We start from the raw sequence: 19196 nt of genomic DNA, 5'->3' as shown, positions 1-19196 counted from the left end.
TGTTAACTGATTGGAGAGGGGCGAGGGAGAGCGAGGAGAGAAATCTCCTCCAGCCTCCCTGGCCCCCTGCTGACCGCTCTGTCAGAGAGCCAGCAATACTCACTCCTGTGTGACAGAATGGGAGCGAGTACACACAGGGACGAGTGTTGGACATCGTTTGCGCGTCATTTGTCCTGTGTAAATGGGGCTTAAGGGCTCGTTCACATGGCCATATACAGGTTTTCGTAGCGAAATATACAGCAAATTTATGCGACCGAAATACGCATATTCCCTCTGTATTTCAGCCCTTCTGTGTATTTACTGTGCTCATAATTACGCTGCCTATTTGCGTGCGCAAAAAATACACAGTAGGGCTCATTATCTAAATGCGTATTTGCGCTGGTCCATTTACTTCCATGGTCTATTTTGGTCTGTAAAATGCACCATAATGTGCCATGACATGTATTATTTCATGCAACCTAAAGTCGCATGGACATGCTCAGTTTACCAAAGCCAAAATTTGGTGTCAATTTTTGCATATGTGATATTTTAGTGCAATTTCTGGTGCATCCTAATGTCTGTCACTATAGCAACAGTTTAACCCTCTAGAGTAACTCCTTACATATCTTTTCCATGCAGTAATGATTTGTCCACAAGCTTCTCAGTTATAGCAACAGACTAAACTCAGTATAACTCTAGCCACCATATGATGTTCTTACGCTGTTGCACCCTCCAGCACATCACATTACCTCTCTTCAGACCCCGTCACCCTTACAATATGTACACAACACCAGATATGTGCCCAGGGAAAGAGAGAGCACTCTGTTCTGTCCAACTCCTGAAAGCGTGGCTGAAGCCATGTGGGTGACTCCAGGACAAGTGCAAAATAGGAAATCTGCCAACATGAAACCTATAGCAGTTCCTGGACATCTCCCAAGACACAGACACATCTCAGATACTCCGCAATATATTTAAGATTTGTCCAATGCATTTCATTACAAAGTGACATTATATGCACAATAGTTTGCACAATATCGACGGTGCATTATTATTATAGAATATATACTACAAATATATTTGGCACCAAATCCATATAGCTATAGTATGTTTAAAGTGACTGATTTATATGTAGTCAGAGACGTCACAACTATATAATGGAACTACTGTATAAGAAAAGCACTAATAGCATGTGATTAGCAGAAGCATTTCCAGCACAGTGGGAAAATAGCATTTCCCCTTTGTGCTCCAGCACACTTCTGCACACCACGCTGCCAGTCTCAACAAGAGCTTGAAGATCCAGTCTGGATGCCTTTTGACAAAAAGGCCTGTTACTAGGCAGCCTCCCAAGCTTCTGGCAAATGCAGCATTCTTAACGATTATTTATTAAGGTACTGCCCTAATAAATAATTCTAATTCAAAATATTTAATTCTGTGTATTTATTTAAAGGAGTTAGAAAAACATAGCTACTTTCTTCCAAACATAGCGCCACTTTTGTCCATGAGTTGTGTTTGGTATTGCAGCTCAGCTCCTATTCACTTCAGTGTTGCTGAGCTGCAATTCCGCACACAACCCTATTCTCATTTGCACAAGGAAAGACTAGAAGCAATGGTATGAAACTGAAAGGGCGGAGACACAAATTAGATATCAGAAACAACTTTCTGACAGTGAGGGTGATCAATGAGTGGAACAGGTTACCACGGGAGGTGGTGAGTTCTCCTTCAATAGAAGTGCTCAAACATAGGCTGGACAAATATCTGTCTGGGATGATTTAGTGAATGCTGCACTGAGCAGGCTGTTGGCCTGATGACCCTGGAGGTCCCTTCCAACTCTACCACTCTATGATTCTATGACAAGGGGGCAGCGTTGTGTTTGTAAGAAAGCAGCTATGTTTTTCTAACCCTGCACAACCGCTTTAAGGACATGAATGTGTGTAAGAGGTTGTTGAAAGTTCCTCTTTAAGAGCCTACAGACCGTCACAGTTGAACAAATGACTTTCCTTTCGTCTTTTTGCATGTCAGTGGCACAGATTCTGGATGGTTACAAACGGGTAAAGTGGAACATTATGCTTGTTAGTTAAGTTCACTTTAGTAAGACATGCTATGCTTAGAGGTTGCAATCCATTCTGGGCGGCAATTGTTTGTTGCTAATAACACTTGGCGGTATCGAACACTTGAACATTATAGCACTTTGTTTCATTAGTTTTTCACACATAATAACTTTCACACGAAAAAAACTCCAACTTAGGCTTCATCCACACGGCCTACAAAATCATCACTACAATGTGAAGCCCATGGCTTCCAATGGGTTCTTTCACATGAGCGATGTTTTCTAGCAAGATTTTGTAGCCCGTGCGTATGCAGCCTGAGGTCTGGTTAAAGTTAGCTTCACAGAGAATACCGGTTAGTTTTATTGTCACATTGACCACTACAACTGAGCAGAGATTAAGGGTACCTTTACATGGGACGACTGCCGGGCGCACAAGAACCAGACAGCCTTTCCACATGCTATCATTATCACTCCTGCACAGGAGCTATAGTCTTTCAAGTGAATGGAGGCAGAGTGGGTCGGGATCTTTCTGGCTGCCCACGCCCATTCACAGCCTGATAGTCGCTTTGTTTTTAGTTCTGCTAAAAACCAAGAGACTCCAACAGGTGAGCCAATTCTTGCTCAGTGTCCTATTGGTGACTTCATGTACATGGGATGATTATCAACTAAATCCGCTGTTTTGATCGAGAATTCGGGCGATAATTGCCCCATGTAAAGGTACTTTAAATAACTTATAACTTTACCAATATTGTGAAAGGAGGAACACATTCACACACCTGGATCAAATCCCAAGAGCCCCAGCACTAACCCCTCCAACTCTACTATTCCATAGGTCTAGGCTATCCAAGCCACATTACAAACAACAATGTAGCCAATCTTTGTCATGTGCTGGCCACCAAAACCTTCCAGGTTGGGGTCACACACAACCTCTCCTAGACCAAACTTTTCTAGGGTTGAGGCCTCCCACAGTCCAAACCCACTTTGACTTTCCTATGTGCTAACAACTCTCACAGTAATTTCCCCTCCCCTTACTTGACTCCTCTGAGAGCTGATAGCATGCTCTGCCCACACTGCCTTAGCAACAGTTTGCTTAAAGATCTGAAAGGTGTAGCTAAAAGCAAGGTGAAGCTGCTACTCTTGCCTATGGTTTGCCCAAAATTAAGAATGTCTCACAGGAGCTCAGTTGAAGCCTGCTGCACGTACTTCATTACTAGCATGTCTCTTAGCAGCATTCTTTGCAGACTCATCTGATGTTCCCCCTTCTGTCAGGCCCCTTTATATGGGAACTGATCCATGCCTCTCCCCACATATTTGGGACCTTTGTATGCTTTGTGCCATCAGCTACACACGGCCTCACTTCCTGTCCTGCCAGTAGCCCCTAGTGACAACCGTTAATATTACAGCATTAACTCATACATTGAACTGCATATATACATTAACAGTGGATACATTTATATGGGCAAACATTCATATCAGGCTTATTCCCCCTTAAATGTGGGTCAAGATGAGCCAGTTGCTAAAATAGCATGAAATCCAAATGCCGCCCTATAGCACAGAATATAGACATACTTCCTATAAAGATGGTGAGGTCAGCTGTCAATTATGCATCAGCAAAAAACTAAGTTTGTAAATCCCAGATTTGAAGACTGAAGACCTAGTGAGAGGGATGATCCCATATTCATTACCCTTCATCCACTATGGTCATTATTGTTGTTGTAACAGCAAATGTACATTTTAATGTTGCATTACCACATTACTCCAGTTTATTCCTGATAAGCAAGCAGTGCTCATTGGCCATGATTATAACACAACAGATCAAATGGTTAGTTGCCCCATGGATGTGGGAATAAAATATGATATGAAGCCTAGATGCACACTAACCATAATTGCAAGTGGTGTCTCAGAAACTCGGGTGCAGCTTGCATGGAACAGCACAAAAGCATCAGTCCATATGTTGTCCAATATGCATAGACATTTCCTACTGCTCATCTGTGAAACGGACAAGTAAGGGACATGCTATGACTTTTTTCATGTGGACTATGGTTTCGAGTAAAAAAAAGTAAATTGGTATGGCTTTATAGGCCTTAATGGGGCCATGGGCTGTCCATGTAATACCACAGACAGCACACAGCCCCAAAATACGCTAGTGTGCACCTAGTCTTAAACAAATTTTCCCATAGATTGAAAGTTATACCACTTCGTGGGAAAACTATCTGATCACTAGGGATACAACAGTTGGGAAACCCACCAATCATGAGATGAAGGGTCCCATATAATCTGAAATGAATGAAGCGAAGGTTGAGCATGCGCACTGCCGCAGATAGCGGAGTTCAAGCACACAACTATCTCCAGGAGCCCCACTGAAGTGAATGGAGTGGCAGTGCTCATGCTCTTCTGTACAAAAGAGTTGGAGTGCCAGCAGCACAATCTCTAAAGCTGAGTTCAGCCAGGCAGTTAATATGCAAAGTCACAAGGATGAGCTTCATCCAAACAGCTCAAGGAACATAGCAGAAAGAGCAGGAGTGACAGCATTAACGGTGCAACAATAACGCTTCGTTCTTCCTCCCAGACAACAGAAAATTCAACGTTTCAACTACATAAGTCTTTGTCAAGCATAAACACCAACACAAACCCCAACACCTTTATACCCTCTATACAAATAAAATACATGATAGCTGGGCATGGATGACACCCCACAGAGGGTTGACACCCATACACAGGTGCTCCCACCTGTCATCAGGTGGTGTCCTTGTATTTGCGAGTGCTCTAGTATGGATGCGTTGGTCATCCATTGACAACTAAGCTTTGCTCCTTTTCTCGCGTGAGAATGACGGATACTGCGCATGCACGGTTAAGGCACTCATACGGAGAGCTCTGATAAGAAGTAAGTAAACTCTACGCAAGCTCTTAGTGGACATCTGCACACCAGTTGCTTTGAACATGGTACAGCACATCTTCCTGGTTGCTTATGGAGATTGTTTATTATCTATCACCGCTGCTTTTATTACAGGTGGGAGCACCTGTGTATGGGTGTCAACCCTCTGCGGGGTGTCACCCATGCCCTGCTATCTGTGATTCATGTATTTTATTTGTATGGAGGGTATAAAGGTGTTGGGGTCTGTGTTGGTGTTTATACTTGACAAAGACTTATGTAGTCAAAATGTCGTATTTTCTGTCGTCTCAAAGGAATAAAGAAGAGTTATTGTTGCACCATTGATGCTGTCACGCCTGCTGTTTCTCCTCGTGCTCTTCTGTCACTATGCTCTTTCAGGACTACACAGGTCCCCTGTTCTTATGATTGGTAGGGTGCAACTGTTGGGTCCACCTTCGACTAACGGGAATGGGGGACCCTTGTACTCCCAAATTATTGGAGATGCTGTCGGACACCACTGATTAGACCGTTATACCCCATCCTATGGTTAGGGGATAACTTTCAATCATAGGAAAACCACTTTAAGGAAACATTCACATGTAACTGTAATGGTGAGACTCTCTGAAGCCCCATTACTACCCCATGTGAAATAACCATAGCTGAGATTAACTACTATCACTACTACTAGATGCAATACTGCAGAGGTCAAACTACACATACAAAGTTAGTTACATAACCTAGTGGAGCAATGCTTAAAACATTAGTGTTACAAGAACAGGATGAAACGAGACAAGCACATATGTCACTGCTGTCACAAGGCGCACACGGTTGGAAAGCTGTCACTCCAGTTAAAAATTCACCAATGTTATCATGAAAGTGAAGTGGGTGGACAAAAAAGTCACTTAAACAAACAAAACTTGACCCTCAACTCTTTCAGAGATGAGCAGAAGATTTATCTGACTGAATTCTTTATTTCCTCGATTAACTCTTTCCTTATGATATAGAGGTTCTCTATTCTCCATCAACTTCTGTTGCACATCCATTATTAACATTCCAATCAACCAACAAATTATAGGACACATCTTCTACCACAAAAACTAAAATGTGCAGACACTAGACTTTACTCCATCCATGTGTTGGTGCTTGTCCATACCAAGCCCAAAACAGGCCAAAATAATACATGGTGGCCACAAGTTCCCAATACAGTCAGCATCTACCTAGACTTTGCATTGGTTTAACCCAGATGGGTCCTTTTTTTTTGCCCACTTCAACAAACTATGCCAGAGATCATTTCCATGAGATCTGATCTTACTGTGTATGCGGCTGATGCAGTGAGATTAGATTGTAAGCTCCACTTTGGCGGGGCTACTATGAGAAAGATAATTATGGCAAATGCTATATGCAATACATGTTGTAAATAGAAGTATTTGCGGGATCATGTATAAGAAAATGGATTTTTTTGAAGCTTTTTTGCCTGATGTAAAGCTCTCAGATGTTTGACGTAAGCAGCAATACTATCTGGAAAAGGATGCAAAATGACTCCTGTATGTTCCACAATGATGGACGTGACTTTTTGTTGACAAAGAACAACAAATAGAACTGAATAGAAACTTATGGAAATAGTTTTTTTCACCTGCTGCAAGTATTTTAAGTATTACTCACCTGTGTTACCTCAACAATCCGCTATCCTACAACCTGCTCCAGCCTATAGACATGCAGTATTCATTGCAACAGATTTACATACAATCAAGTCACATAACTGCTATATATTATGCTTCATCCAGATGTATAAGTCATTATTTGTAAACTATTTATATAAAAAGTTTCTATCATCTGATAAGACTTTCAAATTATGCACTTTTTACTGAAATGTCAAATCTTCTGCTAGTAAATGAAAGGCAATAAATGTTCCGTCCATCTCACACAATGTCAGTCATCCACTGCTACAGCTTGTTCATTCAGAAAAAAAGCGAGAAAAATCTATTAATTGTTGCCAGAAAGTTTCATTTTCTTCAATCGAAAAAGTGAAAACGACACCAAACTGTCAAGAATCTAAAAATGTTCTTAGTATTAAGATAATGTATATTTAAATTGTATCCATGTAATGCTGATACCTGCATAGAGATACTGTATAAGATGATACTCACCCAAATAAAGGCTCTGATGAGTGTCTCCAAATCAGTCTTCTGATGTTACAAAATCCTAGAAGTTTGCAGAGAAAGGAAAAGAGCAGTGTAACTTCTACCCTGGGGTTGTATCCAGTCTAGTGAGATCCTCGGCTCAGCACAGAATAAGCCATGTGGAGTAGGATGGCTCTCTTTGAGACGTAGTGAGTGAAGAAAAAAAAAAGCAAGAGCACTCCTCGCTCCAAGCTTTCCCGGCTGTGATTTGCTGACCAATACTACACTACAGGAAGAGTTATTTAAAATATTCCCTTACGCAACATCAAGCAGATGATTTTCAATTATTGCCTGATTTAATAAGAGTCTGATTTAATTATCTCCTTCTTCTGACAAGTTAGCTATAGCTAGTCATGAAGATATACTATTAAAGTATGCTTAGGGCATGGATTTTATTACCATACAGAAAAATCACCTTATTAATTATTCCAGTATATATAATTTACTATTACTGCAATTATTTGTACAGTAAAACTTAAACGTTTGTGAACCCTTCAGAATTTTCCATATTTCTGCTTATATTTAACCTACAACTCCATCAGATTTTTACACAAGTCCTAAAAGTAGATAAAGTGAAACAAATGAGTCAAAATCATTTGCACTCTTCGCCAAAAAAATGAAACACCTAGAAGGAGTTGTCATTTTGCTGCAAAACCCGGCATTCAATTACATCTCAGGCAGATATGCAAATGATTGGACTTGGGTTGTGATTAGTTTGTGTCTGGAGACCTTGGGGTGAGCACCTCAACCTTGCCTTTACTGTGGAGCAACACACTGCCCTGACTGCTGGTCTGATTATTTGGGGGACATCTGATATGACAGTCAGTCACCCCTAGTAATGGTACGAGGAACAATAACCGCTCATATGTTGCCTCTCATGGCAGCGCTTCCAAGAGGCGTTTTCCAGAAGGATAATGCTTGGCCACAAACGGGAAGGGTGTCACAGGAATGCCTCCACAACATTGCCACACTTCCATGGCCTGCTGGGTCGGCAGATTTATCAGCAATAGAACATGTGTGGGATCATGTGAGATGCTAATTTCAACACCCTATGATTGCACAATTTAGAGCCTCAGGTGCAGCAAATGTGGACTAATATGCCGCAGGATACCATACAGAACCTGTATGCCTCCACGCCCACCTGTATCACATCTTGTATCCAAGCTAGAGATGACTCAGCAGGGTACTAGGGCCTCCCTTCAAGTGTTCAGTTTTCACAAGAAATGATTCTTTAGCTCTGATATTGTAATCACTTATATCAATATATACCACAATTCCTTCTAGGTGCTTGATTTTTTTTTTTTATCAATGAGTGTACTTATTGAGTATGTGAAAATTTGGGATTAACAAATAATTTGAAGGTGAAATTTGAGTCAAGGGTTTTCTTTTCAATCAATGGGATGGCTCTCAGGTGTGAGTGGGCAACCTGTTTTATTTAAAGAGCAGCGATCTATCAAAGTCTGATTTTCACAACATGTTTGTGTAAGCGTGTCAATGGCTCGAACAGTTGAGATTTGTGAGAACATCAGAAGAAGAGTTGTTGTAGCTCTTCATGCTGAAAAGGGCTACAAAACCATGTCTAAAAGAGTTTTGAATCCACCAATCCACAGTCCAACATATTGTGTAAAAATTGAGGCAGTTCAAGACCATTATTGTCCTCCCCAGGAGGGGTTGACCAACAAAGATCACACCTAGAACAAGACATATAATAGTCCGCAAGGTCACAAAAGAACCCAAGGAAACATCTAAGCAATTGAAGGCCATTTTTGACATTTGCTAATCTTAGGCTGCTCTCACGCAGGCGCTTTTTACAGCTATTACCGCAGTGTTTTGAACACCCCAGTAATCGTGGTATAATGGCCCCATTTCAATAGGGCCTTGTAGACATGCATTTGATTGCGGTGCTGGATGGTGCTTTACAGCACCACAATTTTTGAGTGCTGTCTGCTCTATTTTTCAGCGGTGCGCTACGATGGGGTGTACTAAAACATGCTGCGCCCAAACACTAAGGTGAAATTGCGGTGCTTTGCTCCGTCCATGTGTGAGAGTGGCCTTAATGTTCATGACCCCACAATCACGAGGACACTAAACAATAAGGCAGGATTTCAAGGAGAAAGCTCTCCAAAGAGAATATTGCTGCCAATTTGCAGTTTGCTAATGATCACTTGGACAAGCTAGAAGGCTATTGGAACAATGTGGCTTATTTACTATTTGAAATACAACAGTCAACTGTCTTACATGCTTTGCGCCACATTTTCTATCCATTTTTAGACACTTTTGGACAGTATTTCTGACTTTTCCAAAAAGGGGGGGTTTCACACATGGCAGCAGTACTGGCCTTTAGTTAGATGGCACCATGTGTGGAAATATTTTGGCACCCCTCCATAAGAAAGACAACAATACCCAGAATACCCACACCAGGACAGCTCAATAAATATTTACAATATCAGAAGAAAGCTCATAACATAAACACAGTATCCAAACCAAGCTCATAACATAAACACAGTATCGGAACCAAGCTCATAACATAAATACAGCACCAGAACCATCTTCAGTATACAGATACCATGCCATAATAAAACTCATAACATAAATACAATAGCAGAACTAAGCAATTGTGTTGTGGGGGCACCAATGGGATGACATTGTCAACTTGGGACATCAGAGAGGAGGCGACAGAAACAGGCGGAGGATGATTCATGTAGCTTCACAAGACTCTGCCATACAGAGGAAGAAGATTATCTGGCCAGGTAAACCTAAGAGGGAAGATCGTCCCAGCCTCTATTTGCCTCGTGTTCCCCCTTCTGCGTGACAGAATATTCTAACGTGTGGACTTTGACAAGGATTTGTTGTGGATTTTACCATTTGCAAATCCACAGCAATTCTGTGTCAAAACCTGAATGTTAAACGTGCAGACTTTGGTGCGGAATATTCTGCCAAGTGTGAAAGCACCCTAAAGATATATGAAGAAATTAATTAGCACAGAATTTTGACCTATAAATGACAGAAGACGAAACCAGTTATACTAAGGCAGCCAGGCCTTTTCAAACACCCTGTAGCTTTCCTGACTGCCTATAGTAGGAGAGGATATCACCAGTGGTATAGCTATAGGGGTCACTGTTGTGACCCAGCTCTTCAGCTACTAGGGCACCCCTCGCCACACTGTAAACTTGTAATCTTTAGCTACACTTTTGGATATTACTATATCTTCATGGAGATTCACCAAAGAAAAACCTACATGTTAAAACATAAAGCCCAAGATCCCAGAGATCTGCTATGGGATCTGTTACTGATGTCACACATATGGTTCTATAAGTAGATGATATAAATTTATAATGTTATTCTACCTCATGTATTGTATATGGGCGCCTTATAATGCAGAACTGCTCATACAAGCATCCAATCCCTGCCGACAACACTAGTTCTTATTCAATACTTCTATCGCTGGCTAATGACTGCACTCCCCATCTTCCTGCAGAACATTTATACGCTTATAATACGGTGTCTGAGTTAGATAAACTCTTCAGGGAGTCCTAACACTTTTTGAGGACTCTCCTCTATTAGCTAGAAAATGTATATGTATATCTGGTAATTTCAATGAACACTTGCTGCTGAATTACCCCACAGACCACAGCTGATTGTTGAGGCTGACGGCAGTAGCACGCCGCTTAATGAGGTTACAGCTGTGGCAGAGGACCACAATCTTTTCCCATTGAATTCAATGGAGCCGGCGCTACAGCTAACCCATCAGAGGCAGCTCTCAGCTATTAAATGACAGCTGAGAGCTGCCTGTGATTGGTCCCTGCACTCGATCAACAGCTGAATTCAATGAATAGCTGAGAGCTGCCTCTGATTGGTCAGAGTGCTCAGTCAATCAGAAGCAGCCCTTTCAGTAGGTGGGGATTTAAATCCCTGCTGGTGAAAGCTCTTCATAGCAGTTCAAGGGAAGACCCGGCTAGACACGCCTGAGCCCCGGCAGCTGCAGAGAGGCGAGTATATCTATTTTTTTATTTTTTTACACATTTTAGGGATGATCTTCAGTGAAGGGCTTATATTTAAAGCCCTTCCCCAAAAATCACTGCAGGGCTTGCCGGCAGCCCATTGCTTTTAATGGAGCTGGCTGTAGCGCCGGCTCCATTGAATTCAATGGGAGAACATTGCGCTCCTCTGCCACAGCTGTCACAGCCGTGCCAGAGGATCGCGATCTTCACTGTATGCTCTCAATGGGGTCGGCGCTGCTGCCACCGGCCCCATTGAGCACAAGGTGAAACACCAACATCAAGGGGTTTTACATTAAAAAACACTGATACCGCAGTTACCTGCGTTTTCACAAATAGTGTCCTGTAATTTTCGCCACAGACATTTTTGCACATGTAAAATTCACACATGTGACCGCTGCCATTGGAAAGCATTGGTTCTATATAGTCCGATCTTTTTTAATGCGCGAATATTCAGACGTTAAAACGCCCGTGTGACTGAGCCCTAAAAAAGCTATATTCCAAAGCAGCCAAAGCCTCTAAAGCATATATCTAGATGGCATTAACCTACATAAACAGTTGAGTAACTTTATATGTACATTACATCTACTACTGATCCTCAGTTAAATTCTGTATTATATGGAAACAGTCAACAGACATTTTGTTTTGGAAACAGTCAACAAGCATGTTGGTAAACACATATCTAACAACCTAAAGAGGTTGTACCAAGATTGCAAGTTATTCCCTATTCTATGGATAGGGGATAACTTGCTGATCAGTTGGGATCTCACTGCTGATACCCCTGTTGATCTCGAGATCCGGGGTCCCGTGTCCCTCACCCTCCTCACTGCACGGTTAATGAAACCCCCGCAGTGAGAAGGAGACTGAATGGAGTCCTGGCACCAGTGCTCCATTTACTTTCAATGGGGCTTCTGAGATACCCGAGTGAGAACCCCATCAATCAGCATGTTAACCCTTATCCTATGGATAAGGGATAACTTGAAATCTTGGTACAACCCCTTTAGTTCGGTATTCTGAGATTACAAAATTCTAATCCTTAGAATATGTCATCAACATCAGATCAATGTGGGTCTGACCTTTGGTACCCCCTGACAATCATCTGTTTAAAGGGGCCGCAGCCCAGGAGCATCACTGTGCGGGGAACATTTTGAAAGGGACATAGCACTAAAGCAGCACCTTGTTCCTTTCATTCTCAGGATTAGCAGTGGTCCAATAGGTCTCCACCCCATCATAAAGTAATGCCATATTCTAGAGCTATGCCATCATGACTTTATAAGGTGGGAGTACTCCTTTAAGTTTACATAGAATACTGTAAGCTTTTACTGTAGTTCTGCAGTCAGCAGAATAGAGAAGATAGCTGTGAACTATGATACATCTGCCAAGTGTTTTTGCAAAAGTAAGGCTCCTTCACATGAGCCCATTTGCGTACGTTTAAAATTTACGCACACAATACACAGAGAGAGAACCCATTGATTCTAATGGGTTTGTTCACATTTCCTGATTTTTCCTATGTGCACAAGAACTATCGGACCTGCTCTTTTGCGCATTTGCGCATTTGCGCACCAAAGGTCCCCATAGAAGTCTATAGGAGGGTGCACAAATGTGCATGCAGTATGCACAATACGCTGCGCAATTCCGTGAAAAAAAGAACACATCTGGAACTCATTAGGCTAAATAGCCATTTAAATTGGGGTGTGTTAGTTTGCTGCGCGCAAATGAATGTGCCCTGAGTGTGCAAAAAGTACAATTCAATCTGTTACTCAAGTATAAGGGCTCAGATCAACAAAGCTCTTTTCCATCATCAGTTTTGGAGGGCAATGCCACCTGTGACGTGAATTCAATCATAATTGCAACACTAATAGAACCTGGGCATGAAACCACCGACTGTAAACAAGACACGGTTTATGTAATATTGCGCATGGTTACGTGCATATCGCCTGCCAAATAATGGGGAGAAGAGATAAACTCTTAGGCAATGAATGGCACTCATTGGAACTTTCAAAAGGAATGTCATTTTTATACGTTTTATATATTCATATGTGAGGGTGATGAAGCTATCTATTGCAGTTGGCAAAGTGCTATAGTTGTTAGTATGTAGTTGTAGAGATGCTGCTGATTGCAGTGAAGAAGCGCTAAAATCATACAGGGAAAAAAAACAAAATATGTAAGGAAAAGATCAAAACTGCCAAGGAGGAGGCAGAAAGACTGATCGCCAAAGAGAGCAAAAACAACCCTAAACTGTTCTTCGATTATATAAACAGTAGAAGGATTTGCACTGAAAGCACTGGCCCTTTAACAAATAGTGCAGGAGAAACCATAGAAGACGATGAGGGGAAGGTGTATCTATTGAATAGCTTTTTTTCAAGTGTACTCATGAATGAAAAAGAAATGTCACACGAGATGCAGGGAAATAACATGAACCCCTCATTAAAGGGGTTGTCCCGCGCCGAAACGGGTTTTTTTTTTTTTCAACCCCCCCCCCGTTCGGCGCGAGACAACCCCGATGCAGGGAGGTAAAGAAAGCTCACCGGAGCGCTTACCTGAATCCCCGCGCTCCGGTGACTTCTCTACTCACCGCTGAAGATGGCCTCTTCCTCCGTGGACCGCAGCTCTTCTGTGCGGTCCACTGCCGATTCCAGCCTCCTGATTGGCTGGAATCGGCACGTGACGGGGCGGAGCTACACGGAGCTACACGGAGCCCCATAGAAGACTGCAGAAGACCCGGACTGCGCAAGCGCGGCTAATTTGGCCATCGGAGGGCGAAAATTAGTCGGCACCATGGAGACGAGGACGCCAGCAACGGAACAGGTAAGTATAAAACTTTTTATAACTTCTGCATGGCTCATAATTAATGCACAATGTACATTACAAAGTGCATTATTATGGCCATGCAGAAGTGTACAGACCCACTTGCTGCCTCGGGACAACCCCTTTAAATATCACCTGTCTAACACAGGAGGAAGTGCAGAGCTGGTTACAAAGGACTAAAATCGATAAATCGCCGGGCCCAGATGGAATACACCCAAGGGTTCTAAGGGAGCTAAGTAACGTGATAGACAACTATTTCTTATATTTAGGGACACTATTGAGACAGGGGTTGTACCACTGGGGTGGTGAGGGGGGTGGATGAAACAGGCTGAACTAGATGAACATTGTTATCATTTAGCCTAACATACTATGTTACTACTATGTAAGATAACGGCTAGAAAATGCTTATGTTTGTTCAGAAAAAAAAAGCAAATGATTATTGGGAAATGTTATAGATGCTGCTGTTTGTTGGGGTAAAAATAATTGACATTTATGGGGATATGATGCCCCTTTTTGCCGTTTTAGATATAATACCATTTCTGATCACTTTAAAAATTCTGCCTCTTGCCCCCTTTTAGTAATAATCCCCCAATTTTCCCCTTTAGATACTACACCACTTCTGACCCCTTTAGATATGCTGCCTCTTGCTCCCTTTTACATATGCATGCCACCTTTATACTAAAATAAAAGCTGTGCTATGATTGGTTGCTATGGGCAACAAATGTTTTCCTTTAGAGGGCTTTCATAAGTGTTGTGCTGGGCTAATTATCTGTTTCCCGCCCTTTACAACAAACTTCATGCCTCACATCCTATACATCCACATGAGCAGTGCGAAGCTACCTGATTTAACAAATTTCAAACTTAAAAAGGCTTTTCAGGCAACACCCGCTGTCAGTGCCAAGATACGCTGGGGTCGGAGCAGAAGCGCTGCCCCGACCTCTCTGTAGTGGCCGGGCACTTATAATTGCAGGAGCAGTTCTCACTAAAATCAATGGGAGCTGTGCCTGCAATTACTTTGCACCATAAGAACTGTAAGAGTATACCATTAAGGCCGCCTGCAGACGAGCGGGTCGGATCCGGCAGCGAGAATTCTCGCCGCGCGATCCGACCCGAGCGCCTGCAGGGACGAGCGCGTACTCACCCGCGCCTGGCGGCCCCGGCTCTTTCATGTGCCGGCTGCCGCGCAGCCGGCGCATGCGCAGACCGGAGCCGGCGGCCGGGTGAGTGCGTGCCCCGCAGAAAATTAGGACATGCCGCGGTTTGTTTGCCGCGCGAGATTTCGCGCGGCCAAACCGCGGCCGTCTGCATAGGAGTGCGTATATTAATGCACTCCTATGCAAACTTTCAGCGGCGGAAATCCCGCGGGAAATCCCGCGGCGGGATTTCCGCTCGTGTGCAGGCGGCCTTAGAGACATATTAAGTGTCCAAAGAGTTAAAACAGGCCTGCCTAATAATGAAAGAGACTGTTGATAGCCAAAGAGCTTGAGTATACAGAGAGACTGTGATTATATAAAAGGGGGGTGATGAACATCGAGCCTGTGAATATTTAAAGAGACTGTGACTTGATTCTGCAAGGACCAGCAAGCTGACACAGTCCTGCCAAAGAGTAGATTCAGCATGCCAAAACGTTTGTGTTGCAGCATTCTGAAACTGTGTGCCAAGTTAAAGTGACTGTACCGCTACATCGGCTGCCAACTAGAGACTATAATAGTTTGTGCCACATTTGCTCTGTCTCTGAATCCAACTGCAGTTGGGGGATTTGTATTTTGAAACACAATGTGTCCACATGCAGATTTAGCCTAATTCAATGAGGCAAACCTACAAACAGCAACCCGCCTTAGAAACTGCAACGAGAACCCTTGGAATGAACGAAAAAGAGAACTACATCTAGGTATCTGACAATACTTACAAGACGTATGTGTATTGCAAACTTCATTGAAAACAAGGCTAATGCTAAGGAGTAGCACTCTGCAAGTGGTTTATGCTTATATACATCACTACCCTAGTTTCCTATTGAAATATTGGCTCCGCTAATTCTCAGTAGTTTTTGGATAGTAAGTTTATTAGTGTTCTGACATAAAAGAAAGCTACTTGTGTGTGGGGGAGGATCCTCACAAGTCAGGCCGGCAGTGATGACACTTTCTACTGTAATTCTAGAACTTTCCAAGTTTTGCGGCCTGCTGTGACTCTAGTGAATTGGTGCCTGTCAGAGACTGGAGGAATATGCCAACAGCTGCATCTTTTTGCACAGCTGTATGGATGGAGGTGATTGCATTTGACTTCTCAGATTTTGGCTCTGCTATCGACAAAGGACTGGGAAGCAGATGCTGGACACCTCCAGAGACTCACCTCACTAAGGAAGGGGGAGCAAATGAAGAAGAAGGGCAATTTTTTTCCTGTCTTTGGACAGCTTTAACTCTTTCCCTGCTTTCTTATTTTTTTCTTATCATCCCTACTGCAATATATTTAAAGAAATACTGCAACCAAAATCATGGAGATTAGCAAAGCTTTAGATTATTGCCCCATTCTGCATGCTTTTAAATCAGGGTATTTACTGTATAGTAAAGATGTGTAAAAGATCTTATAAGATTACATTACATAATATCATTTTTGGATGACAGGACCTTTATAATATCTAATAAATGAATGCTATTCTCAAATAAAACCTAATATATATATATATATATATATATATATATATATATATATATATATATATATATATATATATATATATATATATATATAAGAACCTAAAATATTTCCTCATAAAAATGGATGAAAAGTCAAACCTGAAAGCCATGTCTAAAGAAAACTCTGGTGAATATGACAAAGGACGAACAGAGAAGTGGCGTATTTTGTAAGTAAGTGGGTGCAGTGGCCGGAAGAAATGTGTGTATACATACAATATGGTGCCATTACTTTAACCTCAAAAGAAACTGCACAGTTTCCGAAACACAGTTGATGGTCTGAAACTTTGTTCAAAAGGGAGTTCACTGGGAGATTAAGAGGTGTATTAAACTGGAAGTGAGCTGGCTACTGTGATTATTTGGATAAATCTTTAGAATGGTTTGGCTCATGATCATGGAACTAATTTGTCTGGATGTCAGCTTTCTATCAGCTTTAGTAAATGCATATTAGTCTAGACATGTGTACTGTGGGAAAGGTACGCTTGTCACTTGTACAGAAACTCGCAAGTGGAAATCGACCATGTGACCCGATGACCATCAAGTTTATTTTGTTTGTAGGCGAAACGTGAGATAAGTTATGCACAATTCACAAGAGAGGGATAATAATATGTAAGTTCATACTGAGCTTATGATTTTACTAGTAGAAAGCCCATCCCAAGACGGAGACTGCAATCTGTAGATATAATTATCCAGGCTCTTAGGAAAATAAGTCAGTGACACTAGGAATAATAGTTATAATGCAAATGTGTCAGCTATTTCGAATGCACATAAATACTCAGGGAAAACCAACGTGGAGGTTCCTTTGCATGTTTCCCCTCTGTCCAACTTTTATAGACATTGCCAAAATTTTTCAAAGCCTCCGCTATTCTTAGCGTGTTTAATAAAAATATTTCCCAGTAAACAACATTTCAATAAAGTTTTTTGTACAGGCCATGGGAAATTAGCCCAGCACCACACTAGTATGAAAGCCGTCTAAAAGAAAATCTTTGTTGTTCGATATCAGGGATGTTATGCACACTTTTAAAGGGTAGCTACAATGTCAACTTGGTATGTGCAGGCTTTGCTACAATTCAATAGTGATCAAAGTTAGGGTTGTAATTGTCCCTACGACTATATGGAAAACCAAATGGTGGGACCAAATACAATAATCACAGTTGAAGTGTATGTGAAAAAGGATGACAAAACTATGAACACTGGGACCTGCTGGCCATTACGATAGCTCCTGTACTCTATAGACAGAATATAGGCTCCATTAAAGACAGCTGAGAATTTTAAGTTTCACTACTACTGTACGATCAGGAGAGATTTGGGTAGTTGGAACATATTAGGATATTACAATTGTGTAATAATCAAGTTTAAGAATCACTATGACCCAAGAAGTACAGTGCATAGCGTATCACTTCTGACTCCACATTGATTGGTGGAGGTCCTAAAACGTGGACCTCAGTTGATCAAAATGGTACTGGTATATCTTTTCGACACCAGAAGCTAGGGGCTGACCAGCCTTAGCTGGAGTTGACACCCCCTGTTACAAGCCTAGCTTCTGATTGGCTGATGGTCTGTGTGGATGTCCTGTCTGGATTTATCCCTGTGCAATGACAGTGCCCCCCGCAGCCACTCTCCATTCTCCCCTCCCAGCTCCAGCACTGACAGTGACCCCCGCAACCACTCTCCATTCCCCCCTCCCGGCTCCGTCAAATGCCATATAAGCTGTGCGTGCTGGGGGTAGTACGCCTCCACTGAAGGCGGCCACGCACTGTGTCTCTCCACGTCCCCCGCCAGCTGTGACATGTCCCCGTCGCCCCGTGCTTAGCACTGCTCCTAACTTGAACACAGCGAGGAGCGGGCTCCTCCACAGTGGTAGGTGGGCGGTATCCCGATAGCAGGGTCCGGAGGAACAGCGTTGGCGGAGAGCAGGGGAAATGGCCTCCTCCACAGTGGCAGGCAGCCTCCTTCCCAACAGCGGGGTCCCGAGGAACACCGTGGGCGGACAGCATGGGGAAAGTGTTTTGGACTAAATACTCCAGCGGTTAGGGTTAGTTTAAGTGTTAGGATTACATTATTAGCTGTAAATGCTTCTATGTGAGACCATTCGCAGCTAATAATTTAAGCCTCACACTTAAACTAACCCTAACCCTCCATCCAAGCCAAACCTTAGTCCCCACGCTGCTAGGACCTTGCTACAGCCAGCAAATCCGCAGCTTGTGGGTGGATGCAGCCCATCATTAGGTCTCCACCCATACTTGTGGTGGAGACATAATACAATTGTACCAATTAAAACTTCCACATGGCTTGTTCCATACTTTTAGGTATTAGTAAAGAGTTGTTTCCAACTCATAAAGTGATGGTGCATTGCTAGGATATGTCATCATTTAGTGACTAGTGAAGGTCTAAAGTGTGGGACTCCACTAATTTTGAAAATGAAGGGGTCAGAGTGCTGGTTCAGTGCTATGGCCTATGTACTGTTTTTTCCTACAGAGCGGTGCTCCTGGTTGCACAGTGTGTAGATAACTGCACCATGGCTTGTACAACTAGTTGTCAGGAGAGTCACTGCATAGGGGAGAATGCAGAGTTTGGTTTCGGGACAAATTTTGTACATTTACAAAAGGGTGAGGGGTTTAT

At 42.6% G+C, this 19196-nt stretch overlaps 1 protein-coding gene and 1 long non-coding RNA gene across 6 annotated transcripts in view; one reads left to right on the top strand and one right to left on the bottom strand.

The window, feature by feature from the left end:
• Positions 1-19196, top strand: part of LOC136572641 (uncharacterized) — a 72891-nt gene that overhangs the window by 2335 nt on the left and 51360 nt on the right. The gene's annotated exons all lie outside the window — the stretch shown is intronic.
• Positions 1-19196, bottom strand: part of SLC7A2 (solute carrier family 7 member 2) — a 110460-nt gene that overhangs the window by 53803 nt on the left and 37461 nt on the right. The window contains exon 1 of one of the 5 annotated variants that reach the window (XM_066573398.1): positions 7046-7155. The exons of the other annotated variants lie outside the window; for them this stretch is intronic. The gene's annotated coding sequence lies outside the window, so the exon portion shown is untranslated. Of the gene's footprint in view, positions 1-7045; positions 7156-19196 lie in introns of those variants that run through there. 5 annotated transcript variants of the gene reach the window in all.

Source organism: Eleutherodactylus coqui, chromosome 7 (genome assembly GCF_035609145.1).
Source record: "Eleutherodactylus coqui strain aEleCoq1 chromosome 7, aEleCoq1.hap1, whole genome shotgun sequence".
Taxonomy (NCBI): domain Eukaryota; kingdom Metazoa; phylum Chordata; class Amphibia; order Anura; family Eleutherodactylidae; genus Eleutherodactylus; species Eleutherodactylus coqui.
Note: the sequence above shows the minus strand (reverse complement) of the source record. Positions and strands in the feature narration are given on the sequence as shown.